This window comes from Heloderma suspectum, chromosome 11 (assembly GCF_057233095.1).
Source record: "Heloderma suspectum isolate Gila_16-S chromosome 11, 16-S_ref, whole genome shotgun sequence".
Taxonomy (NCBI): Eukaryota; Metazoa; Chordata; class Lepidosauria; order Squamata; family Helodermatidae; genus Heloderma; species Heloderma suspectum.
In genome coordinates this window covers 30,613,317-30,638,524 of record NC_139468.1, presented here as the reverse complement: position 1 = coordinate 30,638,524, position 25,208 = coordinate 30,613,317, and the positions used below count along the sequence as shown (strand labels likewise).

Below are 25,208 nucleotides of genomic sequence, written 5' to 3'. Positions count from 1 at the left end.
AATCCGCAAGTGGCCAAATGTGCAAGCCTCTATAAAACACCTCACAAAAAGAATCTCTTCCTGATGCAAGAACATCAATGTTGCACATATGTGCATTGATAAAATATTTCATCATTAATGTGGTAGTGGTGGAGGTGAGACACAAACAAACCGAAAGGACTGAAAACTGTGGCAAATTGTCCAGTTTGTTAACAGACATATTATAACAAGCATAAATCTGTGGCAAGCGCATTGTCCAATTCTGGAATTAATTTTAGAAATTGTTAAGTTAAACTGGAATTTGGGAGAAGTGGAATGTGAATTGGTTGAGCAATGAAATAATGGAAATGGAGAACTCTTCTCAACCCACCTGTGAATTAAAGGCACTGGAGGTAATCTCTCACTTGCATCCTGGCAACCATAAGAAGGTGAGAAAAATACACTGGTCACATGAACCAAGGCCACACCCAAGACCACACCAGTCAGAAGCAAGGTAAACGGCACCACAGAAACATGGCTTAAGGTTTTGCCTTTGATACAAGACCCTGCCTCTGGGTCATGTTCAAGATTTAGACGATGAGCTTCATTTTAGAGGCTCAAAGCTAACAGAATGGAAAGACAGGAAGTGTGTTGAAAAACCACTCAGAAAAACTAGGAAAGCAGGTGGCTTTATGAGCCGGGGGGCTTGAACACCAGAGTCAGTAATGAAATAGCCAAATGCGCTTCAGGGCACGATTGATATGCATTAGGAGTGAAGAGGAGGCTCAAATCTGCATTGCTGTTTCTATTTAAAGTGAATGCAGAGCCCATGATGACGACGCTCAAAGCAGAAGAGGAGATAAAGTATAAGCATACCTAGTTCCATGGAACATAGTCTTCCTGATGGATAGCCATGGCTCTTTGGAGGAAGACCAGGTGAAAAGTTGGGGAAAAGGATGGATGAGATTTTTTTTCCAGTTTTTTATGATCAGAAAATATCTTGTTTGCACCGCCTAAACATGAGTGCAACCTGTGGTCAAAACTCGTATATTCCTGAGCTTGCAATGCTGTTCACAGGGAAAAAAAATTGCATCCCAAAATGTGCACATTGGGAAAATACACATGAGCAAAGCCTACTTTTTAAAAACTGCACATAAAGACACTGTAATTAGGGATGTTGGAGGAATCTTTCCAGAGGGTAAAGTCTGTTGAGCTTTTAGCAGCTCAGCCTCCAGGACTTTGACTCACTTAGGTGTGAGCTGTACCAATTCGATGCAGATTAAGTCAGGCCAGCTTGCAGATTTTTGTTTTTGTTTTCCTTCCAGCAACATTTACTCAAATTGTGGGCACAATTTGTGTAGCTCGCCCAATTTTGGCTGTCCTTTGTGTAATCTGTGCAAATTGCGGCCGTAATATGCTTAATTTGCACAAATTGTGCTGGAGATTTTGTGCAAATTGCAGGAACAATTTGCGCAAATTAAGCATATCACAGCTGCAATGTGTGCGAAGTATGCAACTTGCGGCTGAAATTTGCACAAGTTATGGAAACTGCAGCCGCAATTTATGTAAATGTCACTTAAGGAAAAAAAAGAAAAAGTTTCTGGATCCTGGGAAAGAGTGCACAGCTTGGCTCACAAATGCAAGCCAAGCTGGGGGCTCTTGGGAAATCTGGCAAGTTTAAAAAGGGCTGGATTTCCCTGCAGTGGCCATCTGCAGCTTTAATCAGTGGGAGAAGGTGGTGTACTTTTGAGTGTCTGCTCAAGTATGTACTCAAGGACTTCACCATTTTGAAATTTTTTCATGCAAAAATAAAAAATAAAAGCTTGCAATCTCATGGGGGGACACATTGGGCAAGGTGGAACTTGGAGCACCTGGATGAACTCAAGTTTTGCTGAATTCCACATCCCTAGTTGTGGGGCCCACATTTTTGGCTTTTGAGCAACACGGGCTTTGCCCACATACTGTAGACTCCTTATGAGGATCAACTCTTCACCAGATCTGTCAGCTCAGGAAAAAGAATTGCTCCCCCCCCAAGTGTGCAAGTCCTTCCCATTTTAGCAAAGTACGCTCACTAAAATTAGTGATGAGCGAACTTACCTTGGGTGGCTTTATTATTTGCTTGAATAATGTCACCCATGCAGCTCAGATGTGAGTTCTCCCTTAAAACAAACTCTTGTTCTGTGTAAATGAGCCTTGTGCATGTGGAGTAGCAAAGTGCATCTTGGGAACTATTGTTTGGACATGTGTAGTGTCTCATGGCATCATGCATCACCACATTATGTACCCCCTTCCTGATTGGTTGTTTTTCTGTGGCCTCTCACAGAAACATTCTACCCACCAGCAGTGGGGTAAAGTACCCATTTGCTTACCAAACAAAATGAAAGAAAATACTATAACAACAACCCCAATCCAATCCAATGATAGTAAGGGAGTGATGTGTGCTCATCACAGACATGTCTTGCATTTGGTGACATTTTGATGCTGTTCTGCTCAAGGAGAATGCCTGTGTTTGACAGTGTTGCCCATTTGGTATGGACAGTCCATGCATCTAAATTTGAGAAAGCAAAAACAGGAGAGTGGTCACAGCTCAATGGCTGAGCATGTGCTTTTGGATGCAAACGGACCCATGTGTAATTGCTGGCGTCGCCATTTACAAGTAGCCAGAGATGGGAAGGCCCTCTTTGGGAGACACTGGCAGTCAGACAATACTGTGTTAGATGGACAAATAGTCTGACTGAGGGCACGTTAGCTTCTGATGTCAGCAAATAGATAATTGACCTTAAGTGCACTTAGTAATACTGTCCAAAGTGCTGTCCAAAGTGCTGCAAATATATGTGACCCTCACAACAACCTTGTAAGGTTGCCAGTGTGGTAAACTGGTGAGAATGTTGGATGGGGAGCCGGGAGATCCGGGTTCTCGTCCCCACTCAACCATGGAAGCTCACTGGGTGACTTCGGGCCAGTCACGGACTCTCAGCCCAACCTACCTCACAGGGTTGTTGTTGTGAGGATAAAATGGAGAGGAGGAAGTTTACGTACACTGCCTTGGGTTCCTTGCAAGAGGGAAAAAAGCGGTATATAAATGCAATCAATAAATAATAAATAAACTTTGTTAGGTTGTTTTATTATCTCAGTTTTGCTGATAGGGATCTAAGTCTGCCAGTGGCTTGCATATGGCCACTGTCAGTTCATGGCAGAAGTAAGATTTGAATCAGGGTCTTCCCAATCTGTGCTTCAGTTTAACTACTATGCTTCACCAGACCGCTACACTGTAGGAGCTTGGAAGATTGGAACATAGTAGGAGGCTTTTTCTGCTTCCCCTGAGGATTGCCAGATCCAGACATTGAAATGGCTGCTCTGTTTTCATGCATTTATAGAAAAGAAAACTGCACAATGCATTGCTGCTCTCTGATTTGTTACAGGAAAAGCCACACTTGGTGAAAATGCTCAGTTGCAGCTAGGGATGTTGGAGAAATCCACAATGGAATGAAAGGAGTTCGGATTTCTATGAATCCGACCTGTAGATTCTGCAGTGGACTTGCTTTTCCTGAGTCGCATGGATTCCGTGGACTTGCGGACCAGGTTTTTTAACTTACTGGAATTGTATGCAAATTTAGTCATAGAAAAAATATGTAAAATTTTAAAAACACACCAGTTGAAAATGCGCATTCCCCCATAGGCTAAAGCATGGGGGGATTTGGGGGGGGAGATGATTTGCGCATTTGCACAAATTTGGGAAATTGGAAAAAATCCAACTCCATCAAGGTTCAGATGATAGAAAGAAAGGCACCTGACAGTCTGCACAATGCAGACAGAATGGATTTTTTTTTTAATCTGTACACCCCTAGTTGCTGCTAACCCTTAAAAATATAGGGTGCTTCCCGATGGTGGGTTCCTTATGCTACTAATCAAAAGACATTGCAGAGCTATTTTGTCTTTTCTTCCTTAATTTATTTTTTTTTCTGGCAAGAAAAGAGATGAAAGAAGTCATGGGAAAACATGGGTGGAATACAAATGGAAGTTGACAATGTTTGGACCACTCATAAATAGGGTTATGTTAATCAGCAAAACTAAAGCTCACTACAGTTCTCTGAATTCCATCTGAAAGATTGCTTTGACTTTTGTCCGTATAAGACTGTGAACTTTGTTTTTTCTTCTTTTTGCATTAAAATCTGTGTGTACTTTGTCATGTATTTTTCCAAACGTATGCATCAACTTTGCACATCTTTGAAATGTATGTATTCTTTCCGCATCGATGAAAGCACATTTGTGAATGTTTTTCAAAACCATGAATTTTTGCATGCGCAAATCATGAACTTTCCTGAACTTATGCATACTGTCAAATTCCACGGGGGGGGGGGGGTGTGAATCACTTTGCCAACTCGGAAATGTATGATTTCCTCAACTGCTGATTGCGTCCAATCTGTGTTCGGTCCTGAAGATGCAAACTGGGTAATCTCGATCAAAAATGAACTGAAGCAAATTTCTCATACATGCCTACTTGTAGAATTCTGTGAATGAATAGGTGTATTTACACAATAAAAGCCTTGTTTGGAAGCACGCATACAAGGGCTAAAACTCAGGATGTTTCTCACAGGTTCTGCAGCAGTTATTTGGTTTATATGCTAACTTTGGTGTCTTCTTAACCTTCCCTGAATACTGATGCTCTCCCATCTGTAGTCAGCATTCTGGTCACTGCAACTGCAAGAGGATGGAGTTAACAGTGTTGGATTGAAGAACTCTTAGTGATCTGGAAAGTCCTCCATGCTTGGTGTAAGGTTGATGGCTGATTCAAAACTGCAAATACTCATGTGGTACAGTCCTTTCTCTTGGTAGTAGTTCCCCAGAATGCAAAAGCAGCAGGCTGAGGTGGGGAGGTTGCACATCTGAAAGTCCCTCTGCATCAAAATCTCCCTGCACACTGAAACAACTTGCCATCTGTGAACTCCCTGATGAGAGCTTTTTAAATAAGCAAAGAAGATCCCATGCGCTTTGGAATCAAGGCCAAAGCCAGAGAAAGGAAGTCAGCAGGCCTTTTTGATTGGGGTCAAAATCAGAGGAATATGAAGGGATTGGATGGCCAGTGGGAGTAGGATCAGGAAAGGCAGAGAGAAGGATACCAAGGAAAGATCAAAGAGTCGTAGTCACACAAGATGAGCTGTGACAGTCAAGCAAACAGGCTGAGAGTGACCCAGAATTCGATGTATTGCCAGCAGGGGGCAGAAGGAACCAATCCTGCAGTAGAAGGAAGTTCTTTTCATAGACTTAATGTAAAAATGTCCAAAGTAACATAGAACCTTCCCTTCGTGTATTAATTTTTCACTTTTCCTGTTTTAGAGATGTACGAGAATTTCATTTCACTTAACAAATCATCCATATTTGCCCCACTCGCAATCCCGGACAGTAATGGGAGCAGAGTTTTTCTTAGTTTGCAAATTCCTGAACTTCTCCAGATTTTTTTTTAAAGCATGTTTTTAAAGATGCACACTTTAAAATGTACATTCAAAAACAAAAACAAAATCTCCTGCTTTAGTCAATAGGGGAAACCGTGCGCCTTGGAAAAATGCCCATGGAAATGTGCACTTTCCCTATTTGAAATGTGTACTTTCTCCATTTGAATGAAAAGAAAATCAGGTTTCGAACCACAATAGGAATGAGCCAATCAGCCAAACTAATCTATGGAGTGGAGTTTGTAGAATCTCGGGAAATCCTAGCATCCCTGGTTCTCCCATCCTTATCGCAGGAAGAATTGCTATAGTCTGGGAAGGCCCAGGTTCAAATCCCCATTCAGCTAGGGAGCTCACTAGGTGATCTTGGGCCAATCACAGCCCCTCAGCTTCACCTACTTCACAGGGTCATTGTGAGGATGCAAATGGCTAGGGGTGGAGGGAGAACCATCTACACTGCCCAGAACTCTTTGTAAGAAGGGTGCAACCCCCCCGTCCCCGGGTTGGATCCAGACTTAGTCACAGTTGGAATAGACCCATGGAAATCTATGGGACTTAGAGCAGGTCTATTGAAATCAATGGTGCTTACGTATGGTGAACACTGACTCCAACCTTAATAATAAACATAATAATTTGTTTGAGCCCTGTTTGTCTTGCACTGGTGACCAGACGAATGACCACCTTCCAGTGGAGAACAGGAAGTGTCAATAAACTGCATTGGGACTGGCAGCCTTTAGGTTTAGATGCCAAGGTAAGAATCCCACAGCTTGTGCCATCAACAAGCAGTAGTTGCTCCTAAAGATGGGCTCCAATTTGGAAGGGGTCCATGTTAGTGCTTGTGCTGAGAATTTGAATATATTGGCCGTATCTCCTGAGAAAACTACCCATAAGTGTAGGTGGACTAGACAAGGGTAGTTTTTGGCAGAAGGGACCTGAGAGAAAGAGAGAGAGAGAGAGAGATCAAACCACTGCTTCTTATTTATCTTCAGTTCAGGATTGTTCCTCTTTTTTCTATGTGTTTTCAAAATATATTTGTTATGTCTTATTGGTGAGAGACTCTCAATCACTCAGTTCACCAGAAAGAGAGTAAACAAAATACTGAGACTGCAATCCTGTGCATGTCTGCTGAAAAGTGAGTCCCACTGAATTCAACAGAGCTTACTCCCAGGGAAGTGGGTGTAGGTTGGCACGCTGAGTTTGAGACTGGAAGAACAAGGCTATCAATGGCTACTAGTCCTGATGGCTGTATACTATCTCAAGTATCAGAGGCAGTGAGCCTATGTGCACCAGTTGCTGGGGAACATGGGTGGGAGGATGCTGTTGTGCTCATGTCCTGCTTGTGGGTTCCTGGTCAACAGCTGGTTGGCCACTGTGTGAACAGGATGCTGGATTAGATGGGCCCTTGGTCTGATCCAGCAGGGCCCTTCTTATGTTGTTATGTTCTTAAAGCTGGGAAAGGGAAGTGATTTAAATGTCAAATTGGAGGAGAACACTGGGGATTGGCCATGGATCCTTGGCTGCTAGCTTCTCACCCTGAGAGTTGATCTTGCTCTGGAGACCTGAGAACGAAGCTAAAAACTTGAGACCATGAGACCTGACTGTTTGGGGGCACACATAGCTCTGTGAGTTGAGGAATGAGAGTGGAAGTAACAGAGAGACCGTTTTTAAAATGAAAATATCAAAGGAAGGCCATGAAGTTAATGATGAAGTTCAGATCTGATTAGCCCCTGATATCACTTTTTAGTAGGGTGGGGGGAAATCACACTTCCACTGTGACCTTTTAGCAAATGCAGAGCTAGGGGGAAAATATGTCCTTTTCGGTGCTTTTCCATTTGCAAGTAATTAGAGATGAGTTACTGACTGAACTGTACTGTACTTTGCAGTAGCAGCACTACAACAGAAATGTGTGTGATCGTGCATGCGTCCCGGTGTGCATCATCCCCTCACCATGTGCTTTGGGATGGCTGTGAGCTTGCAAGTTGGAAGGGTGGGAGGAAATGGACCCCTGACACCTGTGATATGCTTTTCACGTAGGGCTGGAGACCAGAGTCAAACAATTGCTTTTAAGAGACTTGAAGACATACGGAAGAACTGTTGCTGGGGGTTATTCAAGAGAGTGGAATCATCTTCATCATAATCAATTACATAATTCTTTTGAGTTGTCTTCCCCAACCTGGCACCCTCCAGATGTTTGGGACTACAGCTCCCACCATCCGTGATTATTGGCCCTGCTGGCTAGGGCTGGTGGCAGTTGTAGTCCAAAACATTTCAAGGGCACCAGGTTAGGGAAGGCTGTTTTTGAGTGTTCAAAAAACCTGTCTGTCTGTCTGTCTGTCTGTCTGTCTGTCTGTCTGTCTGTCTGTCATCCATCCATCTATCTATCTATCTATCTATCTATCTATCATCTATCTATCTATCTATCTATCTATCTATCTATCTATCTATCATCTACCTGTCCATCATCATCATCATCATCTCAGTAATTCTTACAACTGCACCATCATTACCAGTGGAGCGGGCACAGTAGAGGCATGATACATTATTGAATCACCTTGCCCCCACCTTGCACTTTAAGTGAAAAGTTAAAATGGTCCTATTTGCAACATAGGGAGCTGCCCTATACTGAGTCAGACCTTTAATCCATCTAACCAAGCATTGTTGGCACTAGGGGTAGACGGACTTGCCTCTGTCCAGGGATGCCAGTTGCTCGCTTAGCTGCTACCACTGCCCGCATCTGCTCATCACGTTGCGTGAGCCCCTAGACGTCTCAGCAAATGACCGGCAAATGCTTTGGGGCTGCCTGCTCCTTCCCTGAGCCACCATTGTTACACCTGTAATGTTGCATAGATGGCCCCTTTATGGCCGCAATCTGTGCAACATTAGTTTTCTGGGAAAGCCCCAAGACTTTGGAGAATGTGGATAGGGAGGCCTTGATCTCTGTCTCTCTGTCTCTCTGCCTCTGTCTGCCTGCCTGCCTGCCTGCCTGCCTGCCTGCCGGTCTGTCTGTCTGTCTGTCTCTCTCTCTCTCTCTCTCTCTCTCTCTCTCATAATACTAGAACCTGGGGTCACCCATGAAACTGATTAGTGGGAGATTCAGGACAGATAAAAGGAAGGACTTCTTCACACAACGCAGAGTTAAACTACAGAGTTTGCTACCACAAGATGTAGTGACGGCCACCAATTTGGGTGGCTTTAAAAGGGATTAGACAAATTCCTGGGGGAGAAGGCTATCCGTGGCTACTAGTCTTGATGGCTATGTGCTGCCTCCAGTACCAGAGGCAGTGAGCCTATGTACACCAGTTTCTGGGGAATATGGGTGGGAGGCTGCTGTTGTACTCATGTCATGCTTTTGAGTGTCCTGTGGGCAGCTGGTTGGCCACTATGTTGACTGATCCAGCATAGCTCTTTTTATGTTCTTAATTAAAAATCAAAGTATTATTTCTGTTCAGACTCTGGAAGTGGATGGCCCAAAGAGATACCCTTCCTAGCTCAGTTCAGTTCTGTGTCCAAGAGCTTGATTTCCCACCCCCACCCCTCACCATTTAGTCAATTTGTTATGGTGCCATTTGCCCTGCTCCTTGCTGAATAAATCCATGTTAATGCTGAAGCGAATGCCTGGGAATTAGGAAAAAACAATCTTGTTGTGCCATCGCTTTAGGATTTATTGGGGGCTGGCAAACATGGCATTTGATTGTGGCTGGGCGTAATCAATTCACTTCCAAAATGGGAGAGATTAGCACTAGGCAGGAGGATATTACCCTCCTGTTGTATCTCTAATTAGGAGCCCTAATTTGTGTTGGTCTAATAAATGCACGAGTGCCAGGCGCACACAGGATTTTTTGCATCCAAACATGCACAATCAAGCTACTGCTCCGCTTGCCATCTATTTAGGGTATTTAACACTCCCACGTCTGTACAGTTTGCATCCGAGTGCCTCTTGGTCTTTTTAATGTAATTTCATATCAGCACCCGTATAATTAGGACTGAGACAAAAGTGCTCATGGGTTTTTCTGTGAACATTCGCAAGTGTGTCAAAAATAAGGAGGCACGACTCATGAGTCGGGTTAATTAGGGCCGTGCTTATTATTGCATATGAGATCTGCATCAACAACAACCCTAGCAGTGTAGGAAGTTGCCAAGGAAGGAAGCTGTTCCAGGCTTCCCTTTCCTACGTCATCCTATTTGGGTGAGCCTGCCCTACTCCAGGCTGAAGCCAACATATTAACTAACTTCAGGCCTACTGGTTTCATCTTCATGTGCTGAGAGAGGCCCTCCAAAGCCACTACGCCCACACAAGCCCCACAGCTTGACATTTATGTAGGGAAATCCAGCCTTTTTTGTGTGGGTAAGCTGAGCCTGGGTAAAGTCCCTGAAGCTTGGGAACTTTACCTACTTTTTTGCTGCCGATGATGGCACCTACCATCATTGGTGCTCCTGCCTCCATGCGCAAACTGGGAGTCCTGCCACCACTGCCTGCCAGCCCCTCATGCTTCCCTTGCAAGAAGAGTTGACAGGCAGCAGGGGCAGGAGTCCCCATCACTGCCTACCAACCTCTTGTGCTTTCCTTGCATAAGGGCTTGGCAGGCAGCACAGGACTCCTGCCCCCACCAGCTGTCAACTCATCACACTCTTCTTGCAAGGGGACTCCTGCCCCACCCATGCTCCCCAGAAACTGGTGTATATAAGCATACTGTCTCCAACACCAGAAGTAACATATAGTCATCAGGACTAGTAGCCACTGTTTGCTTTATCCTCCAGGAATACGCCTAACCTCCTTTTAAAGCCATCCAAATTGGTGGCCATCACTACATCTTGTGATAGAGAATTCCATAGTTTAACTATGCACTGTGTGAAGAAGTCCTTCCTTTGATCTGTCCTGAATCTCTCACCAATCAGCTTCATCAGATGATCCCACCGGGTCCTAGTATTATGAGAGAGGGAGAAAAATGTCTCCCTATCCATGCATCCCTATCATTGCGCCACCCTTTGGGATGGCTGCAACACCAGCCCCAGCCCAATGCGCTCTGTAGGGAGGGGCAGAGATCGGAACACACTTTTGGCAGTGTTGGAGCATGTCTGGCTTCTTAGATTATTTTTTTAGGGATGGCGCAGGAGTCTAAGCGGGGGGGGGAGTTTGACAGACCCCCCCCCCCAGCCACCTGGACCCTGGTGGCTGGGCTGCTCGGGGCTCGCTTACCCACTCAGCGACCAGCAGGAAGAGCTGTGAGGCCATCCATCCCCTTACCGAGCTGCAATTGTGCCTTAAAGGGGCAATGACTCAAGATTCCAAGCATAAAGGGCCTTTTATGCCTGTCATCTTGAGTTATTGCCCCTTTAAGGCAGCCATAGAGGCAACTTTAGGGATGTGGAAGCAACCCAGATTGCAGCTTGGTAAGGGGATGGATAGCCTTCCAGCACTTCAGCAGTCACCGAGCCATCCTTTAGCTCTCATGGTGCGGCTTGCATGGGCGGGCAGCAACAGCGTCTTGGCGATCACCCACAGGGACCAGACGGAGGTGAGTCCATCCGTCCCTATGTTTTTTTAGCATTTGCAAAAATGCTTAAGTTACCCTCTCTTGCTCTAACTCTCAATTGCCTTCACTTGCCCTCCAATAACATCATTACACAGCCAAACATGATTAGCTATGCAGCATTGTGGTAACATTCCATTCACTGTGTAAACCTTGATCATGTGAGAGGTCCCTTGCTGAGGAAGCATTGTTCTCACTCTTAGCTGCCTTTATTTTTGCTCAGTGATGTGATGTCATATAGGTAAATCTGATTGGCTGTGTAGCATGATGGTGTATCGTGTCATTCATGTGGCTAATCCAGGAAGCCATGTGGTGAATCTAGGAAGAAGAAAGAAGAAGCTACATGTGCCAAAGCTGGATCACAGCAGTGGGCACCACTGTCAGGGATGCTTTTGTTGCTGTTGTTCAGTCGTTAAGTCGTGTCTGACTCTTCATGACCCCATGGACTATAGCATGCCAGGCCTTCCTGTCCTCCACTGTCTCCTGGAGCGTGCTCAAGTTCATATTCATTGCATCGGTGATGCTATCACAGTATAACCCTACTGAACCTGAAGAAAGAATTGCACAAAGCTTCCATTTGCCCCTCCCTCCTCCAGTTTAGAAACATTGAAATCAATTTCAGTTCAAGTTGTCTTGAAATTCTCTTTGATTCTCTCTAAAATTTCTCAGGTGTTTCAACTGAGCAGGAACTTGCAAATTCACCTCAAGGTTTTATTTTCAGTGAAATTTGGTGGAGACTCTAAATCAAAGCCTGTCTGTCTGACTGACTGACTATCACAGTTGAATCCCACTCTTCCTCTGAGGAGTTGACTTGGGGTTTCCCCCTATCTTATCCACAAAACATCCCTATGAGCTAGGGTAGTCTAAGAGATAGTGATTAACCTAAGTGTAACCTTTATGGCTGAAGAGGGATTTGACACTGGAACTTCCCAATCCACATTCAAGACTCTTCTGAATCATCTCCTACTAGAGCTAGTAATCATGGGTGATGCATACAAACTTTAGAAGAGGACCACATGTAGAAGATAAGGCTATCAATAGCTACTAATCATTATGGCTGGACCAGCATGTCTCTTTATCTCAGTTGCTAGGAACATGAGTGGGAGGGTGCTATTGCACTCATGTCCTGCTTATGGGCTTCCCCTGGGCAACTGGTTTGGCCAACTGTGCAAACCAAATGCTGGACTAGATAGGCTTTTGGTTTGATCTGGCATAGTTCTTCTTATATTTCTATGCATCTTATACATAGAGGTGGCTGAAGGTCACCAGCGTTCATGATAAGCACCATTGCCTGGTGGACTTTCTAGAGTCTCTCTTGATTGGTTTTCTGTCTCTTGATTGGTTCAGGATTTTGAATCGGCTCATTACATTTATTAATGCTTGATCTGATGTTTATGGGAAATCACTGATCTTCACAGGCTTTACCCTGTGTGATTATCCTCTGTTGACCATAATATGCATCATAATTATCTCCAATGGAATACAGATCCCTGGGACTGAACAGTATGATTTAGGTCTACTTCCAAATTTCATATTTAACCCCCATTGTATTATGAACAATAACACTCTTTTGATACTATCCATGGAATTTCCCCTCCCTACACACTTTCCGCCTACCACATTGTTTGTAAACCATTGCAAAACATACACTAGAACAGGATTTTTACCACTCTGGTTTTGGTCCTCCAAGGTATCATAGAGAAAAGGGGTGTGTGTGTGTGTGTGTGTGTGTGTGTGTAGTTAAGTCTTTTCAGGTCCTGTTTTATCTGCAAATCTGAAGCCAAGAAGCCCTGGATTATATATGTTGTGAATTATCCAGAGAGCTTCAGCCATTGGATGGTATAGAAATGTAAGAAATGGATGAATGAACATAGAATTATACTGCCAGGTTCCTACCTGATTTGACAAAGTTATAGTTATGACCTATATCATATGAACTGCAGGTGAGGTGGTAAACCTATTTTTAAGCTCTCCCAAGTATACAGAAATCTAGATGTCAGTAAGAATAGTTCTAGCATAGCATTCTCCCTTATACTCTAGTTTTGCATATGCAGGATTTTTTTTTTTAACACTAGGAAGCTTTCAGCACTGCAGCCTCTTATATACAGTCCAAAGTGTCACAGGCCAAGAACAATTTATCAGCTCATCTTTTGTACAGCATTCAAAGAAGTTAGAAGGGTTAGGGTGAATAGCCTCTGCTTCCTCACGTTATCTGTGATTTAGGGGCCTTCTGTGGGATGTGAGCTCTCAATCTGATGACAGAACATACATGTATAGCCTGATCTGGGACAAGATCCAGAAGTCTGGGAAGCAGAAGCAGAAGTGCTGGTCATGCTTACTCTCCTCCTGTTTTCGTTGAAAATATCCGTGGTTGCTCTTAGGTTGTCTTGCAACTTTCCATGACATTTGGGTCATTATATCCTGGCAAATATGTCAATGTGGCTTTTGTATCAAGAAGGATCATGATGCTTGATTGAACTCCATTTCCTTTCTTCTTCCTGGCTTAAGTTTAGCTGCTCTGCCATGGACTCCGGAGGTCAAATTATTTGGAATCCAGCCTCATTTGAGTCCGTGGCGGAATTCTCCAGCATCCCTAACAGTAACCGAAACAGTCTCCTGAATATCGTGCTTCCAAATCAGCAATTGGCAGGGACTAGCAATTCCAGAGCAGGTCCGGGTCTAAGCAGGATTCATTTGGGATGTTGGTGGACTCCTGTGAGTCTCATTCAGGAAACGATATGTGTGTATGTGTGTGTGTGCGGGGAGGGGTGTGTGTCACTTGCACTGCCAGATCTGTCCTCAGAAATCCAGTCTAGCTTGTGCTTCATCACGTTCTTAGTGGAGACCTGATGTAGGCCATACCCCCCCCCCCCACCGCCCTCAGCATGATCTGTGCTTTGGAGGCTTCCCAAACTCATTTTCTGAACCCGAGTCTGTACTTCATGGTTTTGTGTGTAAATCTGCCAGTGCCGGAATACAAGGATGTGTGGGAGGAAGAGGACAGGAGGAAAAGGAATCCCAGCGAGGCAGCTCAGACAAATTCCTTGTGGGTCATTGCATGAGAACAATGTAAAGAAAGAGCAGGCTTTTGTGCGTGGGCAGGGCTGAGGGGGAAGTACCTGTGTAGTTCTACTTTGGTGCATTCTCAGGGTCTGTTTTCTTTTTGGGGAACAAGTTTCCAACAAATCTGTCAGACATCATTTGCTGCCTGAGCTAAGAACGTTCCACAAATCTCTCCTGAGAACATGGTACCTCTTGTTCTCTTTCCCAGGCCTATTTCATAGCGTTTCTTAGCAGATTACAGAAGCGTGGGATTGTTAAACGTAACAATCATTTTGCCAGTATCATTCTGCACCCCCCCCCACAACTCCCTGTTGAGACATTCTTCACACTGTTGGTCTAATCTGTACCAGGATTTGAAGCATATAACCCGGGCACAAGGCCTTGTGGGTAATCCCATGCAAATGGCTTTTCAGGGAGAGTGGGGCTGCATTATGTTTCTTAAGCAGAAAGACCAGAGAGAGAGACAGAGAGAGAGAGTAGAAGAAGATGCAAAAACAACCAGAAAAGGCCCCATTTTTCCTTTAACCATTTGTTCTGTGGAATTCAAAAGCAGATGCTGCAGGTTTAAAACATTTGACATTGAAATTGGTGCATGATACTCCTGGCTCCTGCTTGCCCTTGGTGGATTAGTCCCTGAAAAGAAGGAGCAACATGTGAGAGGCTTTCCATACATCTGTGATATTTCGCTTGAAAATGTCACTGTTCTAACAATAAGATGGTGGGGGAAGGAATGATGGGGGTGGGGTGGGGGGGGGAAATGGGCCTGCTGATGGATTTGCAGATACTTGTGTACAAATCTCTCTGGGAAACGTGATGTGCACTAAACTCAAAGAGCATCTGCTCCCTTCTTAAAGCAGAAGAGATAAATAATCCCATGTAACAGAACATCTATATATTTCTCTCCAGTTCCATGTATCTGTATTGACAGCAGGTTCTCCTATGTCCATTTGCAACCCCCTACTAGAAATAAATAATGCTGCCAACCCCAGCTGCCTTGGGGCTACAGAAGCAAGTGGGAAGGATATTCTGCCACCAGCCACATCAGGGATGGGTAACTTGGGGCCCTCCAGATGTTGTTGGACTGCAACTCCGATCAACACGGAACATTGGCTAGGCTGACTAGGGCTGATGGAAGTTGCAGTCCAATGACATCTGGAGGGCCAGAAGTTACCCACCCTTGGGTCAAATGAACAAGAGCCACTGGGAGGCAAGTTGTACCCCTTCCCCACAGCAAGGAGAAAACCAGCCTGTTCCCAGCCATCGGCCAGAGAATGAGCAGCTACAGGGGGCTGATGCTCCTTCCATATGTGAAAGAACTCAGCTCTAATTACTGAATGTCCCGGGACTGCAGAAGCATGGGGGCAGAGATCCTGCCACCAGCCAGAGCAGCCTCCCCCACACTGGTGTCCTCCAGATATTTTGGATTTCAAATGCTCATCAGCCTCAGGCAGCATGGCCAGTCATCAGGGCTACCAGGAGGTGTAGTTCAACAACAGCTGGAAGGCACCAGAATGGGGAAGGCTGAGCCTGAGAAACAAGGACTACTACTATACTGAGGAGCTCCACCTCCTCCTCCTTCCCCTCCTCCTTCTTTTATGATCATTTGGAAGTAGGGATGTTATGAGTGCCCAATTCAAGGGTGGAGTCTGATGGACTCCCCACCCCCATTTCACCCCCCAGATTCCCATTGGTGGACCATGCGGCACTTAATGGACCCACTAGCTGAGTGCCACATGGTCTGTAAACAGGGGTTGGCTGCCCACTCCTTCCCTGAGCCACCATTGTTACACAAAATAGCATCTTGGGTCTTTCTGGAAAACTAATGTTGTGTAATTTGAGTAGGCCCTGGGGAGCCTGAGACCCTTAGTGATTAGGGTGCTGGCCCTTTGGGAGAACCCGGGGTTGCTGTCTCTGTGAGTCCTAGCTCAGGCCTGACTAGTTTTATGGATCTCTGTCTGTTTGGTTTAGCCACATAAGAACAAAAAAATACAAGAAGAGCCTTGCAGGATCAGACCAAGGGTCCATCTTGTTCAGCATTCTGTTCACACAGTGGCCAATCAGCTGCCCATGGGAAGCCCACAAGCAGGACATGAGTGCAACAGCACTCACCCACCCATGTTCCCTAGCAACTGGTGTACGTAGGCTTACTGCCTCTGATACTGGAGTGGAAAGCCAGAGTGCAAAGGGGCTGGGAGCAAAAATACAAAAAAAGTCAGCATATTGTATCATGAAGCTCTTACTGTCAGTAACTAAGCCTTAGGAGAGGCATTTCAACCCTTTAGAATGGGGGTTACATTGGGATCCCAGGCATCCCTGATTTAACTCACAGGCCTGAGGTTACCGACCCTGGTGTACAGAATGTGTGTTGAAGAACAAGCCCAAGGGGAAAGTTTAACACCCCCAACAGTACAAGAGTCATGATTTGAATCAGGACCCCTTACTAATCCATTTTTTTAACCATCAAAAAAAATGCAGGTGATCTGCTGTGATGTCATGTGCAATTTAAACCTTTGGCAGGCCCTTTTTCTGTGCTTGACATATTCACTCAATGAATCCATAACGAAGGGGATGACAGTGAATTGCACAACAGATACGTTGCCAGGCCACAATTCCTCAATGTCTGCTCAAGCACATGGATGTACGGGATGAAGAAAGCCATGACATTGTTACCTTGGATATTGCATGGCAAGCAGAAGGCCATCCTGGTGCTGTTTAACATGATAGAGGGCCCTCAAGAGGGCCCTTTATGGAATTAAAAAGGAGGGGAAAATAAGCCTCACTCAAATGTGGCCCATAACTAACCTGTGGATATTTCAGCAAATAACACAGTTAGGACTCATAGCAAGGATTAGAGATTTGCATTAAGTACAACATCAGATCTTTGAAATGTTTAGGTAGTTCTAGCTTGTGAAGGCCAAAAAACTCCTTGCTTTTCTCTCCCTTGGTGTACTATCATTACCAAATGTAAATTTATGCAGAGAATATATTGATGTAGGCTGTCTTAATACCATATACTGGGTGAGGATGATACAGTTTAGGGGCCATCGTTCAAAGGTAGAGTACAGATCTTACATGTGGAAGTTGAGTGAGTCTTACACGAAGAAGATGGATAAAGCAGATGCCATCCCGAAAGTGAAAGGCTTGTCAAACTTTATTGAGTCATGAACAGTGCAGTCAGAAGTACAGAACCACAGAGCAGGTCAGGCCAGGTGTTTAACAATGAAACCACTACCACCACAGAACGTACTGAACAGGATAGTCGTTTTATGCACAAGAGAACCAGGCTAAAACAAAACTTATTTGGCTCCACCTGGCATCTAGGCAACCTCCCCCCCCCCACTTTATGACCCCTGTTTGCACCCAATGCTCTCTGATGTATCCTGAGCTGTAAATTAATTAGATCTGCACCCTGAGTGTCCCTTGCTACTAGCTGTGCTAAAAACTCCAAGAACAAGTTAACGCTTAGCTTGCACCTTGGGGGGGGGGGGCATGATCCCCTGCCATCACTTTTCCAACAATAGGCTCAATCCCCAGTATCTCCAGTTAAAAGGGTATACAGGCTGGGAAAGACCCCACCTTGAGGCTCAGAGAGCTTTTACTAGCCAAATTAGACAGCACCGGATTACGTGAATCAATAGTGTAACAGTGCAAGGCAGCTCCATGCATTCATATGTCCAGCTGATAATGAAATAGGCTTGGTTTCATGAGGTCTGCTTCAAGGCCCACCTCAAATACAGGCCCATTCTGGGGACATGGGCAGCCATACCTGAATGTATACTGTGGATGGCATGAAAAAGATGAAAGCAGCTGGTAGCAAATAGAAGCTAGCAATCTGTCCTTCTCTGTTGACCCAAGCCAAGGCAGAAGGTCAAGCTCCTAGCATTTATACCACATATAGATGGGGGAGAAATTGGTTCTGTGTGCATTTTAATGCAAACTTACCTAATTCCGCACTGTCAAACCAATGCATGAACTGAAACTCAGTTATCCTTCAGACTTTCCAATTCTCCAAATTTTGCAACGGAGAACTCCGTTGACCAGAACTGGACCTTGATCCTGCATGAGGCTTCATTTGTGATCCAGCTTCAGAAAGGCAGACAGTGTGTCTCCAAAAATTACATCTTTTGCTTTTGTTTCTCAAAATGCTGATTTCGGGTGTGTGTGTGTTGAGTGACTGGCAGATTCATCTTCTAATCATAGGACACATTCTAGCAGGGGCTCCCCAATCACTGTGCTTTGGGGAGGGTGAAGATGGGATCTCAAGATGGACATCCTTCCAATGTTCCCAGGCTTCAGTATGAACAAAGAATTAAACTGATTTTCAATCATCCTAACTCCCCAGCCTGTGCACCTAGCCTTCTAAAACTTTACAGTTTTCTTGATTGGGGAGACCTGTATGATGTATGCCAAATTGCCCCCCCCCAAAAAACACTTCCCCAATATAAAGTTGCATAGTACAAACACCCTTATACCTATATTTCTGAAATCTGACAGATGTAATACCCTCCCAAGGACTTCACCTGCAACTATTATCCAATTCCACCCAAGAGAAAAAAGCTGTAGACATTTTTTGATTCCCCCAAATGGAAGTCAACAATGGGAGGCACAAAAATTCAGATTTCAGGATCTTGACTCAGGTTCAGGATTTGAGCTGAAGCACATAGCTTTTGAATTAGTCTGAGCAAAATAGGGATGTTTTCTCAAGCACTGAATCAGTGTTTGTCGAATCTTGTGGTCGGTCCACACCTCTTGTGGTAAGCGTAAGCATTAATGTTCATAATTTAGCACCATCAGTGAAAATGGGACTTGAAAGAATAATTTCCTTGCACCAAAGACCTTACAGTCTAAATTTCAGGGAGGCAACAGAAGGAGGGAGAAAAGACAGAGAGAGAGAGAGAGAGAGAGAGAGAGAGAGAGAGAGAGAGAGAGGTGTGTTAGATTCAGCAGCAGCAGAGGCAAAACAAAGGTTCCAAGCAGCTTGAACCAATACCAAATGATCTCTCTCTCTCTCCCCCCCCCATCTATCGGTGCAGATATATCCTATAGAAAATAGATGAAGAAAAAAAAATCAGCTGGGACAGTATTCAGGAGAAACCTTGGTGAGAGATTCAGGGGAGAAGAGAAAGTCATTACTTGGGACATGGGAAACCAGAACTGTACAAACAATTACCAAGAAAGGTCTAATATTTGGTTTGAAGATGTTCACAAACAAACCCTTGCCATTATTAGATGAATGGTTCTATGGAGGATTCCTGGAACTAGACAGAAAAATATGAATAATTAGGCCTTTGGATATTGCTGATGCTATGGCTGGCAGAAATGCTATTGAAGAAGGTTTATGTATAAATGGGGTGGGCAGGGGGTGGGGAGCACATAAAAGAGATCCATGCAAAGGATCAGTAAAGCAGCAGCACTTTTAAGGTCCAAAAATACATTGACCAAGTGAGGTTTGTTTGTTTGATTGTTCGTTTGTTTGTTTTGAGAGAGAGAGAGAGAGAGAGAGAGAGCACCAGGTCTGAAAAATTGGCCCCGTTAGGCAGCAGAATAATCCAGGTGTTCTCTCTGGGGAATGTGGCTGTGCATTATGCACCTTGTTTCCAGCCACTCTATACATGTATGCACACAGAATGCTCTTCGCATCATAATAGCTTTACACACACACACACACACGCACACACACACTTACATTGATACTTCCCCAAGGCTGGGTATAAATAAATCGACAGTCTTCTTTTCCACAAATTCCATCAGCGAGATCTCAGGCAGCATCCTAATAGGAGCCATCCATAACACCACAGAACATGAACATGGCTAATTCATTAAGAACCTGTGAACGACTGCTGCCTTTCGCATTACCCATGCTGACCAAGCTGGGAGGGGCTGTAGCTCAGTGGTAGAGCACATGCTTTGCATGCGGAATCTTCCTTTGGGCCATTTTTTTCAGAAGAACTGATTGTATGTGTCATAATTGCCCCATCCAATGTGAGACCACTGTGAGGAAACCTGGGCTGTCTGACTTAGAGTATATAAAATCCATCCGTGGGATTCTGCATCTTAGTCACACTCTGGCATCACCAAGAAATGGAACCTAGGGGTAGGGATGGTGGAGAATTCCGCCATGGATCTCAGTGAGGCCGAATGCCAGTGCATTCGGCCCCCCAAAATCCATGGTGGAATGAAGCCCCCACCCCCCCAACCCACAAAAGGCGCGTGGAATGGAGCCCCCAACCCATGAAAGGCACATGAAATGGAGCACTTACCTGCTGCCATCCGCGCTGACTTGTGAATGATGGCCGCCCTGTGGCCGCCATTCGCTTCCTGATCATAGCTGTGATAGGCTACGTAAATAATTACATAGCCTATGACGGCTAATGCAGGGACGCCTTTTGCATCCCTGCAGAGGCTGTGATAGGCTACAGAAGTATTTACGTAGCCTATCATGGCAAGCAAAAAAACCCTACGCGTACGCAAATGATGGCGGCTACGGCGGCTGCCATTTGCGTTCCCTATTTTTTGCTGTTTTACCCTACGTAAATATCTATGCAGGCTATTATGGCGAAAAAAAAAGGGGAACGCAAATAGCATAGTGGGTGCTATTTGCATTCTCCTTTTTTTCCCCCATCGTAATAGCCTACTTAAATATTTACGTAAGATAAAACGGCAAAAAATACAGAACGCAAATGGCGGCTGCTGTAGCCGCCGCCACTTGCGTACGCTTTTTTTTTTTGGCCTGCCATGATAGGCTATGGCAGCCTGGCTGGATGCAAATGGCGGCTGCTATGGCGGCCACCATTTGCGTCCGCAGCAGCCTGTCCACGGCCGGAACTCCGGCTGTGGACGGCCCTGGCCGGCTGCTCCACGGAACTGCCACAGAGCGGAGCTGGCCAGGCAGGATTCCGGGGGGGAGGACCAGATTGCCTTCCCCCCGTCGAGGATTCCAGGGGGAGGGACGGAGCGCCTCCCCCCCCCATTGCGAAGCACATCCACGAAAAGGTAAGTGACTTTCGTACATCCCTACCTAGGGGACAAAGCAGGTGACCAGGTAGAGCCATGCAGAGTAGGGCAGGTTAGGTTTTGCTTGAACGTTGTGGGATAACAAAATGAATAGGTCACAATCCATGAGACAACAACAGCGGGGAGTAGGGATGGCAGAGAATTCTGCCACGGATCTCGGTGAGGCCAAATGTCAGTGCATTCGGCCCCCCGAAATCTGTGGTGGAATGGCCTGCCACCCCCCCCACCCCCCGCGGATCCCCCCAGGATGAGACTTACCTGGGGCGGATCTTCTAGGCAGCAGCGGCGGCGGCTGCGGTGGCTGTGGCGGCTGCGGCAGCTGGTCTTCCGGCCAGCTGCTGCCGCCGCCATTTGCAGTCTTGGTAAAAAAAGAAAAAAAAAGGTGTGATAGGCTACGCAAAGTTTTACGTAGCCTACCATGGCTGGGTGGGTTTAAAAAAAAAAAAAGACATTATAGGCTACGTAAATCTTTACGTAGCCTATCATGGCTGGCTGGGTTTAAAAAAACAACAACAACCCGCGTATGCAAATGGCGGTGGCTATGGCCGCCGCCGTTTGCATTCCTTCTTTTTGGCCATCTTAGTCTACTTAAATATTTATGTAGACTATGACGGCGAAAATAAAGGGGAATGCAAATAGCGTAGTGGGCGCTATTTGCGTCCCCTTTTGATTCTCCATTTTAGCCTATGTAAAGATTTATGTAGCTAAAATGGGGAATCAAAAAGGGACGCAAATAGCGCCCGCTACGCTATTTGCGTTCCCCTTTATTTTCGCTGTCATAGTCTATGTAAATATTTACGTAGATTAAGACGGCCAAAAAGAAGGAACGCAAATGGCAGCAGCCGTAGCCGCCGCCATTTGCGTACGTGGTTTTTTTTGTTTTTTGTTTACCCAGAGCCCTCCGCGGCCGGAAATCCGGCTGCGGACGGCTCTGGCCTGGCTGGGCCTGGCCGGCTGCTCTGCGGAGCTGCCACAGAGCACAGCCGGCCATCGAGGATTCCGGGGGGAGGGACGGAACACCTCCCCCCCATAAACATAATCCACGAACAGGTAAGTCACTTTCGTACACCCCTAGTGTGGAGGCAAACAAAGCACACACACACCCTGCCCCAGACATACTGCTGAGTGCTTCTTTTCCCTGTTCACACCCTTCTTCTGCAGTTGTGATGAGGATGTATGAGAATTTAATTCCTGTTTGTGAGACAGTAGAAGAAGCCCCGTTGAGCAGTGGAGGCTGGTGGCTCCAATTTTGGAGGGGTGGTTATCCTTTTCTGGGGTTTTGTTAGAACCAGACAGAACTCTAAGGGTGCTATCCAAGGTGCTGAAATGAGGGCTCCGCACCTGGGATAGCACCTTTAGAGCTCTGTCTGGTTCTAACGAAAACCCAGCATGGAATCACTGCCCCTCCGAAACTGGAGCCACCTGCCTCCACTGCCGTTCACAACCCTGAACTCAAACACCGGCACAGTTTCAGAAAAGATGTTCACACATTTCTGAACTTGCCAGCCAGTTCAAAAATGGTGCCTTTGTTTTTTCACAGTTTACCGAACAGGGGAAAAGTGCAGATGTTGGGTGCACACTTTTTTTTTTTTTAAATGTACGTTTTTTCCCCGATTGAAAATGCAATTTTTCCCCATTTTTTTTTAAAGAAAGGGAAAAAAAGATGCTCATGTTTGGGAAAGTGAACAAGGCAAACCGAACTCCAAAGAGGAATTTGGAGAACTCCAGTGAGTTTGAACTTCTCATGTCCGTCCATTGCTAAATAATGATGACCATTTTGGTAGTTAGTAATCATCCCCTATCTGAATCACAAGCACAGAAATAAAACACAACCATGCTGGAAAACAGCTCACACCTTCAGAACTGGTTGGTGGCTGTTACTAAGGTAATTTTCCCTGGTAGCAATGGAGCTGCGAGCTGGTATCAATGAGTTGGCAGCAAGGAGAGGCTTGGGCTAAAGGGTTGGAATGGCTTGATGGCTAAGGAGATGGCAAATGTGGTGACTAATCCTGTCCTCCTCGTGAGGGCTTGGAAGTGTGTGCATTTGGTGCTGGTGGTGGGGGTCAATCGGGGCCAAAGCAGAGGGGAGTTTTCAGGCACCTTGTCGGGCTCATCCATGAGGCTGAGCTCCAATTCCTACCACTCCAGGAGGATATAGAAGCTCCCATTGAAAATAATTGAGAACAGCTTCCTCTCCTGCAGGGAGCAAATAAGGACCCTGCAACCATTTCATTTCACCCTCCGCGCTTTCCAGAAGTCGGTATTAAGCAGGGATGGGGAAGGCATAAAAGTCTCAGCAGTTGCCGAGGCAATGTTCAGCATTGCTTTGCTTGCTGAATCCAAGTCGTGCTAGTTTGGCAAAGCTGAATACTGTTGTACATGTTCATTTAACCAGTCATTGTAGGGTGCTGACTGAATCAATTCTGCTTGGATGGGGAACTTTCTTTAGCATGCGCTAGCTTAACCTGAAACTAGACATGCCAACAGGGATGTGGCTGCTGCCCAAACCAGCACATCCCCAGGTAGGGATGCATGAGAAAAAAAGGGGTGTACAGATTTAGTAAATCTGTAAGCACATCTGTTCTGTCTGCATTTTGTGGATTGTCAGGTGCCTTTTGATCTGTCGTCTGCTCACTGGAGGAATCAGATTTTTTGTTTTCCAATTTCCCAAATTTGCACAAATGTTGCATTTGTGCAAATTTGCATTTGTACAAATGCACAAATCCCTCCCAAATGCACAAATCCCAAAATATGCATTGTCATGCGTTAGCCTATGGGGGAAATATGCATTTTGGGGCATTTTTTAAAACATATTTTTCTATGACTAAATATGCATAAAATTCCAGAAAGTAGAAAAAACTGGATCTTCAAATCTGCGGAATCCATCTGACTTGGGAAAAGGCTGTGGAATCCATGGGTCAGATTCATATAAATCAAAACTCATTTGATTCCATTGCAGATTTCTCCAACATCCCTAATGAGAAATTCATTTAAGTTCATTGTAGACTGGAATTTACCCAGTTTGCACCTCTCAAACAGAAATGTAGATTCAGACACTATCTGCGGTTAAAGCCTGCACATTTCTGAGCTTGAGATCTGATTCATGGACCAAAACTCACACACATACACACACAAACACACACACACACACACACACACACACAGCATGAAGAAATGAGGGCATTTGCAAAGTATGCATGAAAAAGGTGCATACTTTAGGGGGGAAGTGTGTAGACGTGATTAAATCAATGGGATAAAAGTGCATGCTTTAAAAAATGTGCACAAAAATGTCCATGATTTTATTATTGTTTTGTGCAAATGAGAAAAAAAAATCTGATACGGACATGAGTAAGGATGAGCCTTGAGGTGGAAACCAGACAACCTCAACAAGCTTGAGTTTTGCAGACGTTCACATCCCTAACCCCAGGTTTTCCCCTTGTAATGTTGAGTAAAACAGTTGATGGAGGTCATTGCACTCTATATTCCCCACACCTATACAAGTTGCAACAGTGAGGCACAGTGGGGGCAGGAAAAAATGAAGTTAAGCACTGACGAATCTATTTCCAGTCTGCCTCATAAATTTCTACCACGTCATTATCACATTCATCTACTTTTAAAAAATCCTTTACAAATACATATTTAAATATATTGCTAGATGCTTATTGTCTCTTAAATATGTATATACATGTGTATTTTCTGTCAAAATGCAGATTTAAAAGCATATCTAATGTGTGAATCAGCAAAACCCAAATTTGTTGAGGTTCTCTGATTTCCATCTGAAACCTCATTCTGAGTTCACTCCTGATTTGGTTGCAAGCTTCCCCACCTTCACATGGAAAATTGTGCATATTGTGGTGTGCATTCTTTGAAATGTACACATTTTTCATGAGCATTTTCAATTATACAACTTTGTCTCCCCATAGCATGTGTATTTACATTTAAAAAAAAATGTGTACATGATTCCCTACACATTCCCCACATATATGCGTTTTGTGAACACGTTTTTGTTTCTGCCTCAATGGCATTGCATACTTGGAAATGTGCAAATGTCAGCCTGCAAATTGCATTTGAATAATCAAGGTGTGAACTGGATGAATTCTGGTCCAAAAGGAACTGAAATTAATGTCTCATACATCCTTAGATTGGAGTACATGGATCTCCCATCAATAAATACTACCGGAGGGAGAAGGAGAAA

The 25,208-nt window shown here is 44.9% G+C and overlaps 1 protein-coding gene across 1 annotated transcript in view; it reads left to right on the top strand.

The window, feature by feature from the left end:
* The window catches only part of AGBL1 (AGBL carboxypeptidase 1), a 732,367-nt gene that overhangs the window by 430,987 nt on the left and 276,172 nt on the right, over nt 1–25,208 (top strand).